Source organism: Crotalus tigris, unplaced genomic scaffold, assembly GCF_016545835.1.
Source record: "Crotalus tigris isolate CLP2741 ecotype Arizona unplaced genomic scaffold, ASM1654583v1 scf7180000023859.189844, whole genome shotgun sequence".
In the NCBI taxonomy this organism is placed as follows: Eukaryota; Metazoa; Chordata; class Lepidosauria; order Squamata; family Viperidae; genus Crotalus; species Crotalus tigris.
In genome coordinates, this window is record NW_024100230.1 from 85,797 (window position 1) to 110,591 (window position 24,795).

Sequence of the window (24,795 nt, forward strand, 5' to 3'; positions counted from 1 at the left end):
AACTATCACTGGAAGGGGGGTTGATTGGGTGGGACTACTGGGGAACCCCTTAAAACCTTGAATGGGAGAGCTTGAACCCCAAGTCCTGTCTAGCATGCCTGCAACCATTTTCTCTTAATAAAGGATTCCTGTTGGAAGAATTATTCCAAGAGTTCTGTCTTCTTAAGATGCAAAGTGGGGTGGGTCCTTACATGAGGGGAATTTTGATTCATATGAATAATGCTCTTAGGGGCAAATTGATACAAAAATGTAAAGAATTAGAAGAAGAGATTAAATTAAAAGAAGAGGCTTATGTTTTGAATCCAACGGATAATAGGTTAAAGGCTGCTATAAATATGCTTAGGGCACAATTTAACATGTTGATGGCAGACCAGGTTGCGACAAATTTGTGTTATATGAAACATAATACTTTTTGTAATGCAAATTGTTGGAATATTCATGAGCAGGAAGAGTCATGTGGTAACTCAGTCAGCCAATGTGAAGAAAGTGCTACTGAGTCTGTGCAAAATTAGTATTGAGTTAGGAGCTAGATTTCCAGTCTCTGGGTTTGTCTCTGGTCTGTCTCTGTAAGAAGTCTTCATTAAGCTATGTTGCTGTAAAGGAGAATGGTATTGTAAATATTTTTATATAAATATAAAGTTATTTGAATCAGCTAAATGCAGTCAACTGTAAGAGCTTCTGATTTATTTATTACCAATAGAGAAATTAAAATTCTCTAACAGGTTATGGGCCCAGAGCTTACTAAGGACTGCATTGTAATTTAAAGCTGGAAGAAACTGCCTGTGTTTAGAAAGTATAAGAACAAGGCAGAATTAGCAGAATGGCTGCAATGGAATTTAAGGAAAGCTGTGTGCATCATTTGGGCCAGAAGAATTACATTGTGTGGGCTGCAAAAATGGAATGTTTGCTGAAAGCTAAAAGAGCTGTGGTATATTGTAGAAAATCCACCACAAGTATTTGCAGCTGCTGATCAGAAAAGTCATGATCAAGCAATGGCTTATCTCATCTTGAATTTAGATGATGCACAATTTCTAAATGTTGCAAATTTAGAGACTGCAAAGGAGATTTGGTTGAAGTTGAGAGCTGTGCACGTGAATGTTTCTGCATGCAATATAGTGCAATTGTCAAGAAAACTTTACAGGGCCTGTTTGCAACCAGATGAATCTGTGGAACAGCATTTAAATAAAATGCAAAGTTTATTTTTGGACTTAGAACAACATGGGATTAAATTCCCTGAGTCCCAGAAGGTTTTATTGGTGTTGAACAGCTTAGATAGAACCTGGGACAGAGTTTCTATGATATTTGAGTGTAAAGAAGAGCAAGACTTAAAGTTTGAGGCTTTAAAGGCATGTTTGCTTAATGAAGAAGAAAAACGCCATTTTAGAAGCAGCCATGAGGAGGAGAAATTCCTGAGGAGGAGGTCCAGACTGCAAGTCTCCAGAGGTAAAAAAACAAGCAGATCGGACCCAGACCAAGTTGCAACAAAGGAGAGATTTTGCAAGCAGAGAGCTGCTTGGCGGGAAAAGACTTGCTACATTTGTGGAGCAAACAACCATCTGCAAAGAAACTGTTTGCAGAGGAACAATTTGCAGAAAAAGACATTTGTGCAAGGAAAAAGGACTCTTTTGCAAAAGGAACATTTTGGTGTTGCAAACGTTTGCAATAGCAACAACAGAGACAAGTGGCTAATTGATAGTGGGACAAGTCAAACAATTGTTAATGACTCTGAATTGTTTTGCAGGTTTGTTCCAGTAGCACAAGAAGCTGTGGCTTTGGCAAATGGCCAGAAAGCAAAAGTGATTGAAAGAGGCGATGTAAAAATTCCATATTTGGAACCAAAGTTTTCCAATGTGCTTTGTGTACCTGAGATGGAACATAATTTGTTAAGTGTATCTAATTTAGACAAACAAGATTTTGAGATCATTTTTTTTAAATGGGAAGTGTCTCATCAAAAGGAATGGGAATATTTGAGCAGAAGGCATAAAGGAAGATAATCTATATGTATTGCAGGGACAAAAGGTTCAATGTTCCCATATATTTTTTTTTCAATTTTTATTATTTTATTTTCATTACAATCATAAGAAGAAAAGTTCAGATACATAAGAAGTTGAAATACAACACAAATTCCAACATTGCTCACCCATTTCCCCCAAGACCACATCCCCCTCTCATCTCTTCACTTCCCCCTTCCTTCTACCTCTTCCTCTCCTCCCCTCCCTCTCTCCCCCATCTTTCTACTTACTTATCCCTCTCCTCTTCTTCTCAAGCGATGCAGTCTGAGGGAAAATGCCCGAGCAATACTCTATCACCAAAATCTGAACTATTGAAGATACTACCCATACTCTATGTATTGCAGGGACAAAAAGTTCAATGTTCCCATATATTTAAGAATGTTGCAGAACATGATTCATGTGTTCATCTTCTGCATAGAAGACTTGGCCATGCAAGCTTTAAAGTTTTGCAGCAAATGCAAGATTTTGCAGAAGGGCTAAATTTGAAGGGATGCAAAACATATTTGGACTGTGCAGTATGCAAAGCATCAAAGTCAAAGGCATTCCCAGTTAGTAAATGTAGCACAAGACAAACAAAAAGAGCTCTAGAGCTGGTCCATGCAGATCTGGTGGGACCTATGCAAGCCAGTTTGGGAGGAGCAAAATATGCACTGGTAATTGTTGATGATTATAGCAGGTATTCGTTTTGCTACTTGCTTAGAGCAAAGACAGAGGTGCTACAACAATTCAAACAGTGGGTAAGTTTTGTAGAGAGAAGGTACAGACAACAAGTGTGTCAGTTGCAAACTGACAGAGGTACTGAATTTATGTCAACTAAATTCCAACAATGATTGGGGCAGTTGTGAATAAGACACAGGTGTACAAATCCTTACACAGCAGCAGAAAATGGTGTAGCTGAAAGAAGGAATGATGTTTTGCAAACAATGAAAGATTCATTGTTAGAGGATTCTGGTATGAGTAGGTCATATTGGGGAGAAGCCATATTGACTGCCAATTATATAGTTAACAGGCTGTGGAGTTCCTCCATTAATAATACTCCATATACCATTCTATATGGGAGAAAGCCATCACTGGCACATTTGAGAATTTTTGGAAGTACGGCATGGGTACATATTTCTAAAGCAAACAGAAGAAAGGGACAGCAAAAGGCAAGAAAGCTCAGGTTTGTGGGCTATGAGCCAGGGTCAAAAGGATATCGCTTTAGCGATGGAAGTAAAAGAATGATAATTTCAAGGTCTGCTAATTTTGCAGAACAAAATTGGGACAGAATTAATGCAAATTCTGGGTATGTCTCACTTAATGACAGCAATCTGTTTAGTAACATTAACTCATCTAATGATGAAAAAATGATTATAGAAGATGTCAACATTCAGGGAGGAGAGGCTGAACAAGACATGAAACCAGATAGACTTGAGACACAGAAGTAGTTAATACCACGTAGGTCAGAGCAATGTATAAAGGAATTCCGCCTGACAGGTATTCTGCCAGCAAGGTAAAGATTTGCAATGTGTGGTATGAGCCAAGAAGTTATAAAGAGGTGTTGGCATTACCAAAAGCTGAACAGGAAAGATGGAAGGAGGCCATGGATAAAGAGATGAAATCCATGGAAGACCATGAAGTATTTAAATCAGTGACTTTGCCACAGGGAGCCAAAGCTGTGGGTTGTAAGTGGGTATATAAGAAAAAGGTATTGCCAAATAATGATGTACAGTATAAGGCCAGGTTAGTGGCACAAGGTTTTTCACAATTAAAGAAAATACATTAAGTCAATAGGTCTGATGTCTCTTCCTGTCATGAAGGGAGGAGTGTTGGAATATTCATGAGCAGGAAGAGTCATGTGGTAACTCAGTCAGCCAATGTGAAGAAAGTGCTACTGAGTCTGTGCAAAAGAGTATTGAGTTAGGAGCTGGATTTTCTGTCTCTGGGTTTGTCTCTGGTCTGTTTCTGTAAGAAGTCTTCATTAAGCTATGTTGCTGTAAAGAAGAATGGTATTGTAAATATTTTTATAAAAATATAAAGTTATTTGAATCAGCTAAATGCAGTCAACTGTGAGAGCTTCTGATTTATTTATCACCAATAGAGAAATTAAAATTCTCTAACACAAATAAGCCTGGGAGGTGGTTAGCTGATCAATTACCCAAGAAACAAAAGGCAAGAATTATAGAGAAAATAAAATATAAAGGTACTGAGGTTTTTCAATATAATTTGATTAAAAAAAGTTTTTTAGATTTTTATACAAAATTATATGTTAGTGATAATATACATGTTGCAGAAGTAGAAAAGTATTTACAATCAGTGCATTTTCCTAAACTTTCTAATGAACAACAAAATGTGATGAATTGTTCAATTACTTCAGAGGAAATTGGTTTAGCTATCAAGCAGTTAAAGGTGGGAAAGTCTCCTGGAACAGATGGATTATAAAATTTTAGGTGAGGAGATGATGGAGCCATTAAAGGAGCTTTTTAATAGTATTTTGTTGGGAGCTCTGTAGTAATCAGTCCTTAGTCATTGAAGAGTGCAAAGAAATGGCCGCCCGCTCAGAGCCTTTATTTGTTTTTATAGAGTTTTACAAATAGCAAAAGATACTGCATGGCAATAGCATTTCATTGGCTAAAATCCTTTACCAATCCTCAAGAGTAAAAAGCTAGAGGCCATAAACAGGGAAACTTGTTGTTCACCAGCCAGCCTTATCAAACTGGCAAGGTCACACAGACCTGCGCACTTTCATGTCACCATGGTGATGTGAGGAGAGGGGGGGAAGATAGATGCAGAGAAAAGACACAAGCGTTGGGGGGCAGTTTTCTGCACACGACTTTTGCCTGTCTCTCACTTCTACATCTTACTCCTTTTTGTTTTGTTAGACAAAATATCACCGTAAGCGGGGTTAATAAAAGAATTATAATCAGGAGAGGAGCATCCTTGCAGTTGTTAATATAGGGCCAAAACTTGAGGCAATGTGAGAGAGAATCTACTGGGATTTAAAGCTCTAATACATATATTGCAAAATGAAAGAAAGACATTACATAAACAGCACCCATAAAGATCCTAAGGTACCAATTTTCAAATCAGAGGCCAAATTGTGTAAAATATAAATCTGGTGCTGGATGGTTCATGAATTATCAGAAATATTGAAACAATACATTTCCTCAAAACGTTTACAACCCAAATGCTGGTGCAGAAGCAAATAATCAATTGCAGCGTGATTTTGCAAAATAGTTCTCAAATTTTGCAGTTCATGGTTGACCGATGAAATAGTTGAAGAAGTAGTATTAATTGTTTTTGCCAAATTTCATGTAATAGCATTAATGTTGAGGTGGGCATGAACAGCAAGTCCTTGCACGCCCACTGGAGATATAGCCAATGCTACAAAGTAAGGTTGTCTCAGAGTCATAAGTATTGTCTAGCATGACACCACGTGGAGAATGGTTCATGTGAACTTGTTGTTTGGAAAGCAAAATAGGAATCAGCTGGCTGAGGCAACATTGCGCTTCACTAATATTAGCAGGAATACAATTTAAAGTTTCTTGACCACACGTAAAAAACCCTCCTTGCAGTAGCCAAGCATGTCCAAAATGAAAGGAAGTCTCTATTGAAGCTCTGCAGTTTAAAGCAGGTGAGCCAATGCGATGACAGTGAGGTTTTTTAAGCAATAACCTCTCAGAGTCAGTGAAGTTTTGGGGTGCAAACAAAGACTAAACATGTTTTTAAGAAGAGACTGGACAGCCATTTGTCCGAAATGGTGTAGGGTTTCCTGCCCGAGCAGGGGGTTGGACTAGATGACCTCCAAGGTCCCTTCCAACTTTAGTACTATTATTATTATTATTTCAGATAAACAAAAGAAGTCATTTTGTGTGATGTTAGATTTTGCTTCATTCGTTGTTCGAATGATTGTTTGAGTGGGATGACAGTTACAGTTGTCAAAGGGCAGATGTTAACGATCAGACATAAACAAATGATGGATAAGAAATTTGCAGTAAAAGCTGCAAAAATGGCAGCGCACAGGTTCTCGGGGATCAAGTTCTTTACATCTCCCCACGTCACTGGCTGCCTGGCATGTCAGGATTGGATTACTTGCTGTGCCATCTCTAGAGTCACCCTTGCCATTTCTGGGACTGGGTCCAGGGACTGGTGCCACGACATCCCTGGCTGGGTGATCACAACGCGCTGGAATCCGCAAAGGTCCTGTTGGAGCAAGCACAGCAGCGTAGCCCCGCCCCCAAGTGATCAGAGGGACTGGTCCTAACCATGCTTTGTCTGGTAATGCCTGATAATATACCAGAGATGGAGGGAAGCTTGTTTTCTGTTGAAAGTGTCTCTGATAAGCAGTCAAATTTTGAATGGAAATATTCAATTGGTGTAATGTAAATAATACTTTTTGAACCTGTTGGATTACCCACGACAAATTGGGTACCCTAGATAATCCGTCCTTTTTTATTTGTTTGTGAAGGCAGTCCTTGAAAGACCAATTAGCACGTTCCACGATAGCTTGACCCATGGAATTATAGAGAAGACCATGAGTAAAAACAATATTTCAGGTTGTATAAAATTGTAAAAAGGCCACTGAAAAATAGGGTGGCCCATTGTCAGTTTTTAGGGAAGAGGGTTTACCCAGGGCTGTAACAGCCAAAAAAAGATAAAAATAACATGTGAAGCTGTTTCCCCTCATAGAGGTGGGGGAAATTGTTCCTAAATACCTATTTATGAATATACACTTCTAGGAAGCCAAAAAAAAAAGAGAACATTGATAACATCCATTTGTCATAGTTGATTAAAGGCAAAACCACATAAAAGACATAAAAAAAATACCCAAAAAAAATTAGGCCCAGGAAGGGAGGAGTGATTGTGTTTATGAGAAACAAAATTATAAATGCTTTCAGTTTTGGAGCAGCTGCTGCAAAGTTAAAAACAAAGTCATAAGACTGGGGTCAATCCTGGGCGTGATGTAAGCACCTGAAGAAGTAAAAGTAAGTTGGCACACATAATGAGAGTCAGAGATTAAGTTAAAAGACTGTTGAGAAAAGGTTTGAAAAGCTAAAATAATTCTGAGCATTGTGATAAGGGTTGCATTGCAGTGTAGGACACTTTCCAGGTATCATCCTTGTAAGCAATTGCTCCTCTCGTTTTTCCTCCATCAGAAAAAGCAATAACTTGTGGCAAGGGAGAAAGAGGAAGAAAGTAGTGACTGGACTGGAAAGGAAAAAGTCATTAAACAAGCAAGTCAAAGATCATTAGGCAAATGATATGAAATACAGCCTATATAGTCAGTTAAAGCACATTAAAGAGATAAGTTATTTTTGAAAACAATATTAATTAAATCAGTTCCTTTTTGGACGGCAAGCTCTTGTGCATCCTAAGGTTATCATTTTAGCAACCACCTGGATAAAAAATAAAACATTTTGGGATGGGATATGGTAGGTAAATATTATTCAATTCAATATACTTTCTGCACTTTTATTACAGTTAATACTCCATTAGGTAATTTACTAGTAGGAAAAAATCAAAAGTGTGGAATTCTGTCCACAAATTGAATATTCATGATGTCATCAATTTGTGCAACTATATTTTTTCTGGGACTTATTGCAATCCTAAATCATTTTATATTTTCTGAAAGCCAATTAAATTGTATCTTTGGTGCTTCAATTTAAGCAAAGTCCATTCAGATGGAAACAATTTTTATATAAATAGGTTAAACATTTATAAATCTATAACAAAATAATTCAGTTAGTTCTTTTGGTTGTTGGATATTTAAAAAATTGTCCAACAATTACTGTTTCTCTTTTTAGTAAAAAAAATTTATTTGCCGAAACTGCATAGGTGAATGTCAAGTTTCAGATTCACTCCACTCTTCTCAGATTACAATTCCAAGCAGAGGAAAAAAAGTTTTAAACAAACAGTTCCCCCCCCCCTTCCTGTCTCTGGCTCTTTAAACAAGGCAGCCAACCGAAAGAGACAGGGGGGGGGAATCTCACCACCAAAAAATAGTTTCATCTCCTTCATATGCATTTTTTAATAAATTCTCTCATACATTCTCCATGAAATTATTCTCATACAAATATTTGCTATTATTTTCACAGTTAGGGAAAAAATGGGTGGGTTTTGAAGGCTAACACACACTTCAACAAATTAACTCATTCAGTTCCATACTCACTGTTTGCATAAAACCATTCCACATACAATTATTTCATTTCATACTTTGTCCAGGCAAACCATATATTCTTAGCAAGGCCTTTTTGTATTGCTGTTATCAGAGAGGGCTTTGAGCCTCTTCCAAGTCTTGGAATTACACAGAACAACACAGACAAATGTATATACACAAATACTGTTACAACAACATTTATTTAGACATATAACTTGTCCTGCAAGAAGCGAGAAAAATGACAAGGTGATTTCAACCAAAAAGTAGTTTTGAGGGCCCTAATCATCTCCCATTTTTCTCACCATTCCAAGCCCAAGCATAATGCTCTGAGTGGCCACACACACACACGTAACACAAAACACAACAAGGTTAAACTTAACAGATTGCAAAGTTTCAAAGCACTCTGATTGCTCAAAAGACTTTGTTCTGAGGGAGTACATTTTGATTCATGACTCTAACTAATAAGCAAAGAATTAGCCTCTTCAGAAGAAGCTGAAAATCCAATTAAAGATGTTTTTAGAAGGAATAAATTTTACTTAGTTGCAAGCAGAAGGGGGCTGATAGTTAATTGCCCTTCTGAAGTATTTGGGTCCATTTTTTTTCTTCCTTACCTGACAGGACTGAACACTATAGATGTTTATACTGAAGCCCAAGGTTCAAGATGTAATTTATGCTCTATCTTTTAGCCTAAGCATCCGATGCTCAGGATTCAAAGAACACTGTTTTCCTATCTCAGCCCACCAGCTTCCTTGTGTCTGCCCCAGGTTAGAGGAGGAATCTGAGTTCCTCCATGCCTGTCCTTGCTTTTGCAGGGGCCAAGATAACTTGCAGCCCATACTTACTCACTGAGGGGTCTTGTAAGACGAAAGTGCACTTAGGGGTCTGTTCCAGACGATGGTAAGTATGTTGGCAACTGCTTCTTCCCGTAGGGGTCCCAAAACAAAATGTCCCTGCTGAGGGCGCCAGCTGTAGTAATCAGTCCTTAGTCATTGAAGGGTGCAAAGAAATGGCCGCCCGCTCAGAGCCTTTATTTGTTTTTATAGAGTTTTACAAATAGCAAAAGATACTGCATGGCAATAGCATTTCATTGGCTAAAATCCTTTACCAATCCTCAAGAGTAAAAAGCTAGAGGCCATAAATAGGGAAACTTGTTGTTCACCAGCCAGCCTTATCAAACTGGCAAGGTCACACAGACCTGCGCACTTTCACATCACCATGGTGATGTGAGGAGAGGGGGGGAAGATAGATGCAGAGAAAAGACACAAGCGTTGGGAGGGCAGTTTTCTGCACATGACTTTTGCCTGTCTCTCACCTCTACAGAGCTCAAGTTCCCCCTTCTTGGAGAAGGGCATTTATATCATTGATCCCGAAGGAGGATCAAGATCTTACTGAGCCTAAGAATTATAGACCTATATCTCTTTTAAATGTAGATTATAAGATTTTTTCAAAAATTTTGGCAAATAGATTAATGCAGGTAATGAAGGATTTGATTCATTGTGACCAATCAGGATTTATAACAGGAAGATATATGAAATACAATGTAAGACAAATTCTTAATTTAATAGAGTATTTGGATAAGAATAATCAGATTCCTGTGGCCTTTATATTTTTAGATGCTGAGAAAGCTTTTGACCAATTAGATTGGAAATTTCTATTTTCATTGATAGAGAAAATGAATTTTGGAGATAAGTTTTTACATGCTATCAAGGCTATATATCAGCAACAGTCTGCTCAAATTATTATTAATGGGAGATTGACAGAGACTTTTAATATTGAAAAGGGAACACAACAAGGATGTCCATTATCCCCATTCTTGTTTGTTTTAACAATGGAGATTTTGTTAATTCAGATTCGAGAGTCAACGGTAATTAAGGGAATAAAAGTAAAAAGGAATGAGTATAAATTGAGAGCTTTTGCAGATGATTTGGTTTTAACTTTAGTACAACCGACTCAAGTAGCTGGTCATTTGTTGAAACTCATATCCCAGTATGGGAAAGTTTCTGGTTTTAAAATAAATAATAATAAAACTTAAATGTTATCTAAAAATATGTCTAATAAGGAAAATGAAATTTTAGTTAAACTTACAGGTTTTCAGATGGTAAAAAAGGTTAAATATTTGGGGTATATATAACAGCTTCTAATGGAAAATTATATAAGAATAATTATGAATTATTATGGGCAAAAGTATTTAAATGACTGGAAAAAGTTGCAATTGTTACAAAAGGATTTAAATGATTGGAAAAAGTTGCAATTGTTGTTAGGGAGAATATCAGCGGTAAAAATGAATGTTCTATCAAAGTTTCTTTTTTGTTTCAAATGTTACCCATTTTAAAAAAAGATACAAACCTGGATGAGTAGCAAAAGGGTATTAATAAATTTATTTGGGCTGGGAAAAAACCAAGGGTAAAGTTTAAGATTTTGCAAGATGCCCAAGAAAGAGGTGGGCTTAAAGCACCTAATTTGAAATTATATTATGATGCAGCCACCTTAACTCTGATAAGCGATTGGCTTAATTTAACAAATAAAAATGTCCTTTCTCTTGAAGGGTGGGATTTATTGTATGGTTGGCATGCATATTTGATTTTTAATAAGAAAGTAGATCGGGCTTTTAAATCACATATTTTAAGAAATGCTTTTCTTCGAGTTTGGAAGAAGTATTATTATAGGTTAAATTATAAAATACCTATTTGGGGGGTTCCTGGACATGTAATTGAGGGAGTTTCTAAGGGGATGAATTTTGATAAAATTTCTTATAAGGAATTATTAATTTGGTTAGGTACTGATTGGCAGTTAAAATCTTTAGATGTACTAAGACAAGAAAATATCTTATGGTCATAGTTTCAATATGTTGTGGATAGGTGGACTGTAGATAAGAAAGTTGGAATAACATTGGGGGATGAAAATTTGGTAATTCAGATTAAAGATCAGAATCATGCTCATATTAAAAAAAATTATGACGAGTTAATAAAACTGGACTTGGAAACAGAGTTAGTAAAAGACTGTATGATTAAATGGGCCCAGAATATCCAGGAACCGATTTTATTGGATTTATGGGATACTATTTGGATTAGAAATGTTAAATTTACACAGGCCCAAAATCTGAGGGAAAATTTTTACAAAATGTTTTATAGGTGGCATTTGGATCCTAAAAAACTTTCTTGTATGTATCCTAACTTACAGCCCAAATATTGGAGGTGTGGTAGTACTGATGCAACTTATTTTCATGTTTGGTGGACCTGTAAGAATGTTAAAGCTTTTTGGATAATGATTTGGTGGAACATTCAAAAGATTTTTAAAAAGAAGATAAAGTTTACTCCTCAATTATTTTTATTGGGTATTTTTATGGATTTAGATGTTAATGAAACTATTTTAATGTTGAATTTAATAACTGCAGCAAGGTTACTTGTAGGTTTATACTGGAAGAAGGATTCATTGCCTACTTTAGAAGAATGGATATTCAAGGTTTCCAATTTAGCAGAAATTGCAAAGATTTCTGCTTATTTAAAGGATCATACACAAGAAAAATATATTAGGGTATGGAGAAGATGGATAGATTATATTCGGAATAAATATGGAACTTTAAAGTTCCATTTATTTTATGATTAAATTTTTTCTTGAAAGAAATAATAATTATTATTTATAGAATTTTATAATAAATGATTTATAATAGATTTGTTTACATTATTATGATGTTAAAGTTTAGAGGGAGTTAAGGGTTAAGTATGAATTTGTTTATTGTATTTTTTTTTGTTTTAAAAGTTATAGATTGTGTTTGTTTTGTTTACAATAACCCTGTATTCTGCTCCAGGAAGTGGGGGGAGGGTAGGGGGGATGGGTGGGATTAAGTAGGTTAGATAAACAGAAATATTAATGTATAAAATAGATAGAGTAATTTAGAGAGTATTTCCCCTGAACTGTATCCGAAGAGGGATGAGAGGGGAGGAGGAAGGGATGGAAGGAAGTAGGATGGGAGGAAGGGATGAGGGGAGGAAGGGATGAGGGGAGAGAGGTGAAGAGAGGAGAGAGGGAGGAGGGAAGTAAGGAAGGAAGGTAGAGAGGGCGGATGCAGTCGGAGGGGAGATGGACGAGCGACACTTAAGGTTATATGTATGAATTTATTTCAAAGGTATTTTTTTATAATGTGTTGAAAGTATCAAATGTATTGAAAAATGAAAAATAATTTTTTTTTTCAAAAAAATAAAAAGATCTTCAAGGCAAAAATTCTTCCTTAGAGAACATTTTATTCAGGAAATAAAGTATCGGCACTACATAGTTGAACCCCAAAACTAAATTCCCTTCCCCCAGATTCAAAGTAACAAAGTGCAATTCCCACCCCAATAAGCTGTCATAAATCACATTCTCCAATTAGCCTAAAATGTGGGCTTTCTCCCCAGCTCCTCAGCCTGCCAGTTCATCCTTTGGTTCCCAGAAAGCAGTGTTATTTTTATGGCTAGCTGAGCTCAAGCATTTATCCCACCCACCCCCTTCTGCACCTGATTTCTAAATACCAGAAAAGGCATGTTAAAAGCAAAGAGAAAATGGCTGCAATTTTCATCAGTTGTCAGAGCAGGAACATCCAGTGTTTATAGCATTGACACTATGAAGGACTTGCCAGGGAAAACCCCCAGGTTGCTGCAGCCATGGGAGGAGATAGCCATGGACTTCACAATTGAGCTGCCAGAGAATGGTGGGATCACTATAATATGGACTGTGGTTGACCTGTTCTCCAAGCAGATACATTTCATACCATGCCAAAACTCCCTTCAGCCCAGCTCCTAGTGAAAATATTTGTGCAGCACATTTAAAGACTGCATGGAACCAAAGAGGATTATCTTAGACTGGGGGGGGGGGGCTGGTGCAGTTTACTGCAAAGTTTTGGCAGGAGTTTGTAAGCCTGATAGTCTCATCCCAGGGGCTTAGCTCCACTTTTCATCCCAATACTAATGGGGTGGCAGAACAAGCGAACTCACTGGTGGAGCAATACCTAAGATGCTATGTAAATTATCAGCAGACTAATTGGGCTGGGCTGAGCTGCTGCCGTTTGCTGAGGTGGTATATCATAACTCGGTGCATAGCAGCATGGGACTCACCCCTTTTAAGGTGGCTATGGGGATAGAGTTCATAGCCATGCTGGAGCTTCCCACCAGGACCCTGATTTCCACAACACTAGCAAAATGGATGCACGGGTTACTGTGCGCAAGGCTCTAGGGAAAGCCTGAGGAGCCCAGAAAAAGCAAGCTGATTGGAAAAGAGCCCTTCAAAAGGAGTTCAGAGTGGGGAATAAAGTGTACTTGTCCATCAAAAATTTAAACCTAAGACAGCCCTAAAAGAAGCTGGGTCCTAAGTATATAGGCCTTTTCTCTATTGTGTGGGTTATAAACCTGTTAACAGTGGAGCTATGGATGCCCAGAAGTCTTAGGCACATCCACCCAGTGTTTCATTGCAGTCTGCTAAAGTTTGTTTGAGATTCCAAACTAAGGCCGGTTGGAGGAACCTTCTGCCTCCTATCCTTATAAAAAGGGAAGAACATTATGAGATTAAAGATATCTTGGACTCTAGACATCACAGGAGAAAGTTACAGTACTTTGTGCAATGGAAAGGCTCTCCTATAGCAGATGTAGAATGGGTGGTGGCAGTTAAAATAGCTAGATTGATAAAGAGGTTCCACGCCAGGTACCCTAAATCAGGGCTTTTCAACCTTTTCACCCATTGTACCACTTTTAGGATATGGCAATATCAAAGTACCACCGGTCACCTAGCAAGGTGTCAAAACTTGACCAAAAAGGGGGAAAAAGTGATAAAGTACAGGTAGCCCTAGACCAGTGAGGGTGAACCTTTTAGAGACCGAGTGCCCAAACTGCAAACCAAAACCCACTTATGCATCATTGGGTGCCAGGTGGGTGTGGCCCATTGGGTGGGTGTGGCCAATTGGGTGGGTATGGCCCATTGTGTGGATGTAGCTGCAGTGGTAATGGCAGACTGGGTGGGACTAAAAAGTTCAATCAATCAATTCCAACTTTGCAAGATCTTTTTTTTCCCGTGAGAAGTTGAAATTGACTGATTGAGTGAGCCTTTTTTTGGGGGGGGGGGGGACAAGGCAGCGGAGGCCTAAAGTAAAAAGGGTTTATAAAACTCAGCTGAAGGCCTAGGACTGGGGCGATGGCACATGTGCCCACAGAGAGGGCTCTGAGTGCCACCTCTGGCACCCATGCCAGAGGTTCGCCACCACTGTCCTAGACTTACAACAGTCCACTTAGTGACTGTTCAAAGTTACAATATTTAAGAATATAGCCAATATTTAAGAATACAGCCAATATTTAAGAATACATCCCCAAACCTCTTATGCAAAAACAATGCATCATGTCAGTTGTAGGACAAATAACATGAGCATGAATTTTATTTCCTCCCTGGATACAATTCCTGCAGAAAAAGCAGCAAAAATAGAAAAAAGAGAGAATGTGCATTTCATTAATGGAGAACAAAGGAACAGTGAGTAACTCAGACTTAAGAGGAAAAAATAGGCTAAAAATGTCAGAATCCAATTATATTTCATCTCTAGTTATCACTAAAGAAAACCCCACTTCTGCCTTCCCTGGATTCTGTCATACAATGAAGGGAAGGGGGTGAACAAAGGGGCTTTATGGCTCTCACTTCCTTCAGTATACTTCAAAGAGACTGAATGTGGATAGCACCAAAAGGCCTAATCCTAACAAAGGGGGCTATTACCTTTCATGTAGTTTTCTCTGAAGTCTCCATCCAGCCGGCAGTAAGGAAAAGGGGGTGGGAATGTAATGCCTGAGACTGTCACTGGAAGTAGGGGGTGATTGGATGGGGCTACTGGGAAACCCCTTAAAACCTTGAATGGGAGAGCTTGGACCCCAAGTCCTGTCTAGAACGCCTGCAACCATTTTCTCTTAATAAAGGATTCCTGTTGAAAGAATTATTCCAAGAGTTCTGTCTTCTTAAGATGCAAAGTGGGCTGGGTCCTTACAAAAAATTAATAAAAATAAAAATAGTTGACACTGAGCGAAGCAAGCTGCCAGAAAGTGGATTTTATTAGAGAAGCCAGACAGAAGTGATTCAGCAATGACTTCTGGACTAGCTAGTAAAAATCACCTAAATGCATGATACAATTTATACTCTTTTTCCTATATTAAGTGAGATTTGTAAGAAGTTTGTTCTTAATTTTGCAGCTTGGTTTTTTTCCCCTTTCAGCAGGATTGATTAATCCTATCGTCCAGGGAAGGAAATAACTTGTTGATGAAGTTTTTGTGTGTCTAGGTTAATCTTGTCATAGGTGCTGTTGGGTCTGTTATTGGTTTCTATGTGTGTATAGGGCAAACCTGTCAGCTTTCTTTTGGTTTTGTCAGAAGTAAGTCTTCATCCTGGTTCATCTAAGCCGGGAATAAATAGGCAACATGGAGACTGCTTTGGGAAGAAGGTTACAGTTTATTGAAGAAGCAGAAAGATCGTCCTTGCAGGAAGGATCAGAGGAGAGGAAAGAGAGAGAGAGCACATGGGCAATATGTTTTTTATACCCTCTCTAGCCTTGTTTGGAATAGTTTCCTGTTCCTGTGGCATGAACCTTGAGGCTGTTTCTGAGTGTTTGTCTAGGCCTTGATATCTGTGGTTTAATCCTACTATCATATCCTGCTTTCCAGGTGATGGGGCTAATGACTCCTAGAGTTTGGGTGGGGTATGCAGATCTTCTCTTTTGTCTTCTTGATTGCTCTGGCTTCAATTCTCTGATGGTTTTACATCTGCATTCATATGGGGCTAGCTCTTGCTTGGGACAGAGAGATAGATTTGGGGCCAGGTTTGGTTTTTAAAAAAGGTCCTTTTGAGGAAAAATATATTTTTCTGCATTTTTAATATTTCCTTCTCTGGGCTAACTTCCCTCAGTTTGTTCAAGGCTAGTGCTTATTGCTACATTGTTTCTTTTGCTTCCTGTTTCTTGGCTGTCTGCCCCAGGCTATTAACTGAGCCAGGCAGGGGAGGAAGAGAGAAAAGAGAGAGAGAGGGTGAGGGAGAGGGAGAGAGAGAGAGAGGGAGAGAGAGGGAGAGAGAGGGAGAGAGAGAAAAAAGAGAGAAGGGGAGAGAGAGAAGGAGAGGAAAGAGAGAAAGAGAGAGAGGGAGGGAGGGAGGGAGGGAGGGAGGGAGGGAGGGAGTGAGGGAGGGAGAGAGAGAGAGAAACCCTCTTCTCTGGTACTTTTATTTTTCTGCTTGACTTTTCTAAGAGAAGGGAAATGGATGTTTCTTTTGGAGCAGCCTTTCGTATTTGTAATAGTTGGTTTCTGGGCTTGGTTTTCTGCCTCTATTCATATTATTCCTGCTTGTTTAATATTTCCTAAAGATATTTCTTTTTCATGAGTATGCAGATGCTAACTTCTAATTATTGATTAAATCAATAATCCATCACAGCCATGGAGCAAGTTTCAAATTGAATCTGGAGTTCAGATATGTTAAACCATGTGTGGGGAACCTTGGCTCTTTTATGACTTGTGGACTTCAAATCCCAGAATTCCTGAGCCATCATGGCTCAGTTTGGAAACCTTTCCCTTTCCCCTCAGCATGGCTGGCTCAGAAATTCTGGGAGTTGAAGTCCACAAGCCATAAAAGAGCCAAGGTTACCCACCCCTCTCTTAAATGGCTGCTCCACAAGAATTGCATCCCATGAGGGAAGCCGAGCAAGGGATTTACTTTGGAAATGGGCATTTGTAAGTCTAACCAAACAGGCTAAAGCTGACAGCTGCTCTTTGCTAAACTCCCTCCCCTCCAAAAAAAGCAATGTTGCAAAAAGAGAAATCAGTGAAGGAGCCAAACTTTTTCCTTCGACCTTCTCCGGAGGAAAGAGGAACGTGGCATCTGCCAGGCATTTTTTTTCCAAAGCAAAGGGAAAAACCTGCTGTGGAGTTTTGAAAAACTGCCAGGGCTGCTGAAACCATTCCCAAAACAAAGCACCCCATGCAGCCAGCTGTCATGGTTCTGAAAGATGAAATTCTTCAAAAAACTTTGAGGCATTGTTTACCTTAAAGAATCTTTAATTGAGCACAGCCACATCCTGCACAGCCACCCCAATGCCCGCCACTTACTTGTTCAAGATGAAGTACAGGTCAAAGCCCCTGTAGCAGGCGGCAACCCCTCTTCTCGCTGCCCCCTTGCCTGTCACAGGGGATCATCAGGGCATTCAGAAAGGAGGAGAAAAGGCTGTCCGGGGGTTGGGGTTTTTTGAGGGGGTTTTCAGATTTCTCTTCTGCTCTGCTTTCTCTCTGGTCCTTTTTCAGGGCACCTCTGCCTTGCGCTTCCAGCACAGTGCAGCTGAGCCTGCCACTGCTGGCCAAGCAATTGGCGACTTCCGGTTCCTGTTGCTTTGCTTTTCCCTGATTTGAGGAATGTGGAAGCCTCCTCCCCCCTCCTCGCCCCTTCCCCGTGAAGGAAATCCAGCACTGATCCTGGCACTTCTGCTGAGCCCTGAAGAAGGCCAATCAGAAGAAGCATTGATCAGCTGGAGCCCGGGACTGCTCCTAGGCTTCCGCTGAGCCCTGAAAGCCCTGCAGCTCCAGCCCTCTCTCGTTCAGGCTTGTGCAGTTCTGCCACCAGTTCAGGTGGTATGCGTACTACTGATTGAAAAGCCCTGCCCTAAATGACCAAATTGGAACAGTGTTTTGAAAATAGTAAATTGCTTATGCTTTTGTGTATTTGTGTTCATTCCAGATGTATCATTTTCCCGGGAATGGGGTCAGGATGTCAAGAGTGGTTTGCTTTTCACCTAGTTTCTTCTCTACTCTCAATGTGACAACAATCGGGAGGGGCAATGGTTGAATCATCTGGGGTGGGAATGGAATGCCAAGAATCCATTGCAGATCATGAGGACCTACTTCCCCCTTCAAGGACATGCCACACAGGTGTTTAAATGGTCCAGACACTTCCCATAACAAATGGAGCATAGGTGATTATACAAAGCAATGGACTAAGGAGAATGGCCAAAGGGGGAATTGATATTTAATTATAAAGACCTTTGAGCAGGGAACTCAGAGCTGGTTTTACTTTTTTTTGCCAATATACTGTAGTGTATTAAAAAAATACTTTGGGGAAGAAAAATGTCTCAGGAGTTCCTTTCTTGGATTTGTTAGCTGGACATCTGACATTACCAAGAGTGTAGCTTTATTGAAAGATCCAGCTCAGTACAGCAGAAGCAAAGTAGTTCTGGAACCCTACATAGGTTAAAACCCCTTTTCCCCCTTGGGGCCACCCACAGTTCATAGTTCACTAATTGGGTTTAATTCTTTTGTTTTGGGAAAAGATTGTCTGTGCCACTCAAACACTTTCATAACTTGACCTTGGTGGCTAACATCTCGCCAGCAACAGAAGGCACTCTTGTGTTCCAGAACTTCCCTCCCCCTTAGGAATTCACCCACCTCCATCCCTTGCTATTTGGCAAACTGCGAGCAATAGCAGGTACAACTATGGACTCGAGTGAGGTTTGACATTTATTTTTTCCCTGTCAGCTTTTCTTTCCCTTGTCAGTTTTTCTGATAGCTCAGAGTACTTGTCAGTACTCTGATAGCTCTTTTTCACTGATAATACTTATCAGCTCCATTTCCAGCTTCCAGTAAGATCCTTTTCTATGTGCTGCTTGAAATACATACCTAGTGAAAGATGCTTATAAGTATCTGATGGTCTTGTTAGAAGGTCCTTGTTTTTCATTTTCATTTTTCAATTTTAGTTGAACTGAACAATTTGCATTCATTTGTAAACATCTTGAAAACACAACTTTATTTATTGCCTCTGGGGTATTCAGGCATAGATGAATTGTTCTTTTGGCTTGCAGCATGGAAGACTATCCCTGAAATACAAAATTAGGGTTTACATGTCAATGGAATTGAAACATGTTAATTGTTCCACCTATGAAAAGATTTTTACATAATAAGATCAAAAATGAATACTTCATGAATACTTAATGAACAAATAGGTGGTGGGGTACAGAGAAGTATCAACTTTCCGAGGCTTCCGGTTTGTCGCACGGCTGCCATGGATGGCTGGGAGACTTGCTCTCTTTCCCCTGTTCAATTTTGCATTGCTGGGGGGGGGCCTGAAAAGGGCTGAAAGTCACCCCAAAGAGGTGACAAGAAAGGAGGGGCTTTCACTGGATCGCGGGAGAGCAGCAACTCTCCCATTAGAGCTGGTGATCCCTGCAAACTGGTGGATGAAAGGACCGGCCATAGAAATATGGCTCATCCCTAGGCTGCTAACAGCTGAAGTCGCATTTACCATCTGGCAACTCTAAAGTAGTGTGGAAGAGACTGGGTGAGATCTACCTCTTTTACATCCTAATTACTTAATTACCTGCATAAGTTGCTAAAGTACTTTCCCCCCTGTGGTGAGGGAAGGGGGATTTTAGCCCTCCCTCCAGAAACAGCAGCAATTGACCACTCAGGGGAGTTTAAAACATTGGAAAAATACTGGAATTCTATTTCCTAAAATTGGTGGATTATAAGATTTGTAACTTTCTACTCTCTATTTTTTTTCTCTGATTTTTAATTATTATTGAAGATTTGGGGGGGGGGTTTTCCTTAAAATGGAGGGGAAAAAACCTGAAAAGATCCAACTAACTCTGAGATGACATCTGGTGGCTAAATTTGAGACTGTAACCTGCTATTCTTTAAGAGAGACTTATTGACAGCTTTGAAAATAGATAAGATATAAAGCAACCTTGAAGCACCAGCTGCAAGAAACTCAGCTCAGCTCCTCACTTGGTGGACTCTCTGACTGTAAGTTTTTTTTTAGTTTAATATACTACAATGGAAGAAGAACAGGAATGGATTTCTCCTACAGAGGAAGAACAGGAACAGATTATTTGTATGCTAAAAGTGATTATCCAAACTCTCCATATAAGTCTGGATATGCAAACTCAAACTATGACTTCAACCAAAGAATCATCTATACAGAATTCTATAGAGAAAGTGAAACAACCAAATGCTATGACAGAAGACTTAGATACTCAACAAATTCAGACAATGGAAAACACAAAAAAGAAACTGATAATAGAGAACAAGGAAAGGACTTTTCTTATAAACCAAGAAGGAATTTGAAGATAAAAAAGAAAAACAGATAAAAGAGAAGATAAATACTTTGGGACAACTGCACTGAACTGGAAAAACAAGGAGACCACCTTCTAAATCAGCTAGTCCTCTTAAGAAAACATCAACTGGATGCTCTTATCAACATCAAACAATAGCCACAACAATACAAGGAGATATTTTTGATTATTTAAAAGCAAAGATATGAAAGATGACTTGGCAAAGAAAAAAAGCTAGAATAAAACTGAAAAGGACTGGGGTTTTGATTCACACATGAGATCTAAAATAGAATATATCCAAATGGATAGAATATGTATTCTGAACATAAAATATTGTGACAATTTGAGATAAAGAAAATTTTGGTTATATAAAATCTAGAAGTATAAATATTGAAATAAGAATATTATATTGTTTTATTAGTTTGTTAAGATAGATGGTAGAATTTATATATAAGGTGTGTATTTTAAATATTAGATTGTATGAAGAATTGTGATAAAGGAATTGTGCTTAATTAAAAATTTGGGAAAAATATTAAACGTTAAATTAAAATATTAAGGGGAAATTAATTATCAAGTCACTGATTGGCTAAAAGTTTGAATGTTTAAAAATAACTAAGTTTTGAATTTAAGATATTGTTATGAATTGAGACAAAGGTTAAGTAAAACTTAGTAAAATACTAATAATTAAATTTGTATATTGGTTTGTGGTACAAATGCTGACGGGTTTTTTTTGGGGGGGGGTTGGAAAGGAAGGAAGGAAATACAAAGAAGAAAAAAATTATTAGCCTCAAATAAGAGATAGGAGACTTAGAAATTGGGGTCATTTAAAATTTGGAAATGATAAAGATTAAATGTTAAATTTAAATATCAATGGGAAATTAAAGTTAAGAAAAACTTACTAGGTTATTGTCTAAAAGATGGAATATCAAATCAATTAAGACATGTATAGACTGAAGATTATTGATGAATACTAGAAAGGTATTTTTTGTTTGATTGATAGAATAAGAACTGTGTTGATCCGAATATGAGACAGTAGATATTATGGGGGAAAGAGAGAGAATTAGTTGTTGTAATACTTTGAGATTTGTACTGATGATATTCAAATGTAATGGAATTACTGTCTCAGCCACCACACTACTTTTCAAATATGTAAATGTAATATTGGAAAATTAATAAAAAACTTGGGGGGGGGAGAGAAGTATCAACTTTCCAGATTAGTTGAATAAGTGCAATGGTTAAGAGAATGTAATTATGGTTGAAAATCCATTTTTCTATAAACACATAATGGAAATGAAAGTTTAAAATCATGCATCAAATTCATCAGGCTAGCTATAGATACAATGATGGAAATTCCAAGTCTTTTTGTTGAGAGATATTAATTATTTAAACTCTAATGTTTGTCATGAATGCATATTAAATAAATGAGACAGCCAAAGTGAAGTGAACAAGTGTTTCATTGATTATAGAAAGACTTTGACTGTATCAAACTGTGAATGATTGTGATGATGCTATCCATTCAGTCAAGACAACCTTTGGCAATTCTATGGCCACATCTTCCAATCTTGTACTAATACTTCGAGTTTTTCCATGCTCTGACTGGTGTCAGCTTGATGGTGTCCAGATACCATGTTGTTTGGTGGCTTGATTTACCATTAACTTTTCCAAACATAATTGCTTTCTCCAGTAAATTCCCCTGCATGATATGACCAAAGTAGGTGAGACACAGTTTTGTGATTTTACTTTCTAGTAAGTGTAGTGTTATGCACTCCAGTACTTGCTTGTTAGTCACCTTGCTGTCCAAGAAATATGCAGACGCCTTCTCTAGTACCACAGCTCAGACAAGTTGATTTTCTTTCTATCTTGCTTTTTTAACTGTGGCAACTTTCACAGCTATAGGTAGTTATGGGAAACACAACAGAGTGAACTAATTTACATTCGGTTGCCAGGCTAATGTCCTTGCTTTTCCATATTTGGCTCATGTTCATCACTGCTGTGTGACCCAGTGCAATCTGATGTTTTATTTCTGTGCTATACTCACTGCTTTGAGCTATCTGCAATCCTAGAAAAGTAGATTTTTCTACACCTTCTCTTCACCATAAATTTCTAGTTTGATGTTTTTCTTTCTTGCAGTCTCATGACCTCAGTTTTTTTGATGTTAGAAAGAGACCAAAATTCTCATTTTCTACTTTGATAAACATCCTTATAGAAATGGGATTCTTATAACATCTCATTGTATTCAAGTAAAACCTATAGAGTCAGGAAGCTACAGTATGAACAGAACTTGGCAAAGCAGGTTGGATTAGGGTAAGGGAATATCATATCAAACCTTTCACTTGTAAAATCTTAACTGCCTATGTATACTCTATTTTCCTTCCCATTTCATTTGCAGTTTCCTGATAATATATTCTTACTCTTCTAAGTAGTTTTTTTAATCCAATGAATCTATCTATCTACCTATATATCTATCTGTATCTGTATCATCTGTATCTGTATCTGTCTGTCTGTCTGTCTGTCTGTGTCTGTCTGTCTGTCTGTCTGTCTGTCTGTCTGTCTGTCTGTCTGTCTGTCTATCTATCTATCTATCTATCTATCTATCTATCTATCTATCTATCTATCTATCTATCTGTTTAAAAGAGACAATTGAACACCAGGATAAAATACAAACAAAACTTGTTTAATACACTTAGCTTTTGTCAGCTAACTGCCGACATCATCAGAGTAAAATGCTAGCATTTTGGGAGCTTGCTTATAAGGCTGGCTGTTTTTGCACTCTGCTCATGGAGTGAGTTACCAGTCTTCCTACCCCAATTAGTCGTATTGTTTCTAGCTGTCCCGCATCAGTCCATGTGTTCTTAGACTCAAGAATAGTTTCCTCCCTCATGGTTGCTCTCCTTGTCTGTCTGGTTCGTGTCTGAGGGCCTGCTGCTGTACATTGGTTGCCTAACACCTCTTGTCCCATGGCCACCCCTCCTTTTTGCTATCCCTGCCCCACCTCCTTAGTTCTTGCACAGGATGCACTGGAGATTCTCTCTTTTGGCAGTTGTAGTTCTTTGTCGCATGGGCTAACCATTCTGATCCTGCATGGTTGGCGCTCGTTGCACTCATTGCAAGTTGTTACATTGTTCCTCCCACTTCCTTAGTGCCTGATAGGCAGGCAGTAAGTCTATGTGGTGATTGATTAAGTTTCCATCAGATAACCAAGCCTCCTTGAGTAGTCGGACAACCTTGGTGATATTCTGGGCAATGGTCTCTGCCCCTGCAAGGTCAAACATATGATTGCAGCTGGCCATGTGTGCCCATACATGTGAACATTGTTCCTGCCATCTAATGGCCAGCTCATGCTTGAGAATACTGGTCCTGAGCCATTTGATCGTCTCCCCAATGTAATTAGAGTGGCAGTTCTCACATTTTATTCTATATACTACCAAGAATCTTTCTTTGTTGGGGAGAAGCTCTTTCAGGTGCATTACCTTAGCACGCAGGGTTTGGTCTGGTTTATGGGTGATGCTAATATTAAATGGAGCTAATATCTGCGCCGTTGCCTCAAACACGCCGTTGATATACAGCAATGTTGTCCATGCCATAGGCATGCCTGTGTGTTGGCTCCTGCGAGGCTCATATGGTCTGCTGCACTTCTTAATGAATTCCACTGGATAGCCATTGCACCTGCCACTTCCCCGGTGGGAGCCTAGTTTGCAAGCCTCGCTGGCAAGCCGGGACTACCAAAGGTCTGGAGGGTTCCCTCCTGCTGCAGAGCCGCAGTGCCTGGGCTGATGGGGGAGGGGGTAGGGGGATATCCAGGGCCTAAAAAGTCCTCCAGGAGAGGCTCAGAGCTGGCCCTCTTTTCCTGGCCACAGAGAAGGAGTGGCACAGGGTATCCACCTGGGCGGGCGAGAGAAACCCCAAAACCATTCACGTTCATTTGCAAAGAGAAGCATGCCACATTAGCTGGCACTGCAGGGGGTGGTCCCATGGCAATGCCAGCAGTCCAGGCCATGCGCCATCAGACTGTCCTTTGACTTCCATGGGGACGCTTGGCAATGGCCGATTGAAACCACTTCAAGGAAAATGAGAATATACCATCAGAGGAAGAAGTAATAAGAAAAATCCTGGACTGTGCTGAGATGGACAAATTAACAAAAGAGATAAAAGAAAAGGAAGACACAAAGTATTATATAGTATGGAACAAGGTGTATGTTTGGTTGGAGACTAGAAATAATAGAGGAGAATAAATATGGAAAGGTCAAAAGTGAAAATATGTGTACACATGAAGGAAGAAAAATGTAAATAAGAAATAATGGGGCTATAAGGACAAATATTTAAAGAAGAATAAGGGGGAAATGTAAATATTAGATTACCGTTACGTAATTGCTGTTAAAAAAAAGGAGGTATATATAGTGTGTGTGTGTGTGTGTTATGTGTTGCTTTGTTCTGTTTTGTCTTGTTGGTTAAAAATAAAAATTAAAAAAAAGAAAAAAAGAAACTGCTTCAAGGATCGAGCTGCAGGATGGCTTTGAGTGGCAGAGAGAGACATAGTGAGACACAAATGCATCTCCACAGGAGATGCA

At 38.8% G+C, this 24,795-nt stretch overlaps 1 long non-coding RNA gene across 1 annotated transcript in view; it reads right to left on the reverse strand.

Moving 5' to 3' along the window:
- Positions 1-9,122, reverse strand: part of LOC120298408 — a 45,678-nt gene extending 36,556 nt beyond the window's left edge. Inside the window, exon 1 of the long non-coding RNA XR_005554070.1 lies at positions 8,991-9,122. This is a non-coding gene — a long non-coding RNA (uncharacterized LOC120298408). The remainder of the gene's footprint in view (positions 1-8,990) is intronic.
- Between the last annotated feature and the right edge of the window lie 15,673 nt (positions 9,123-24,795).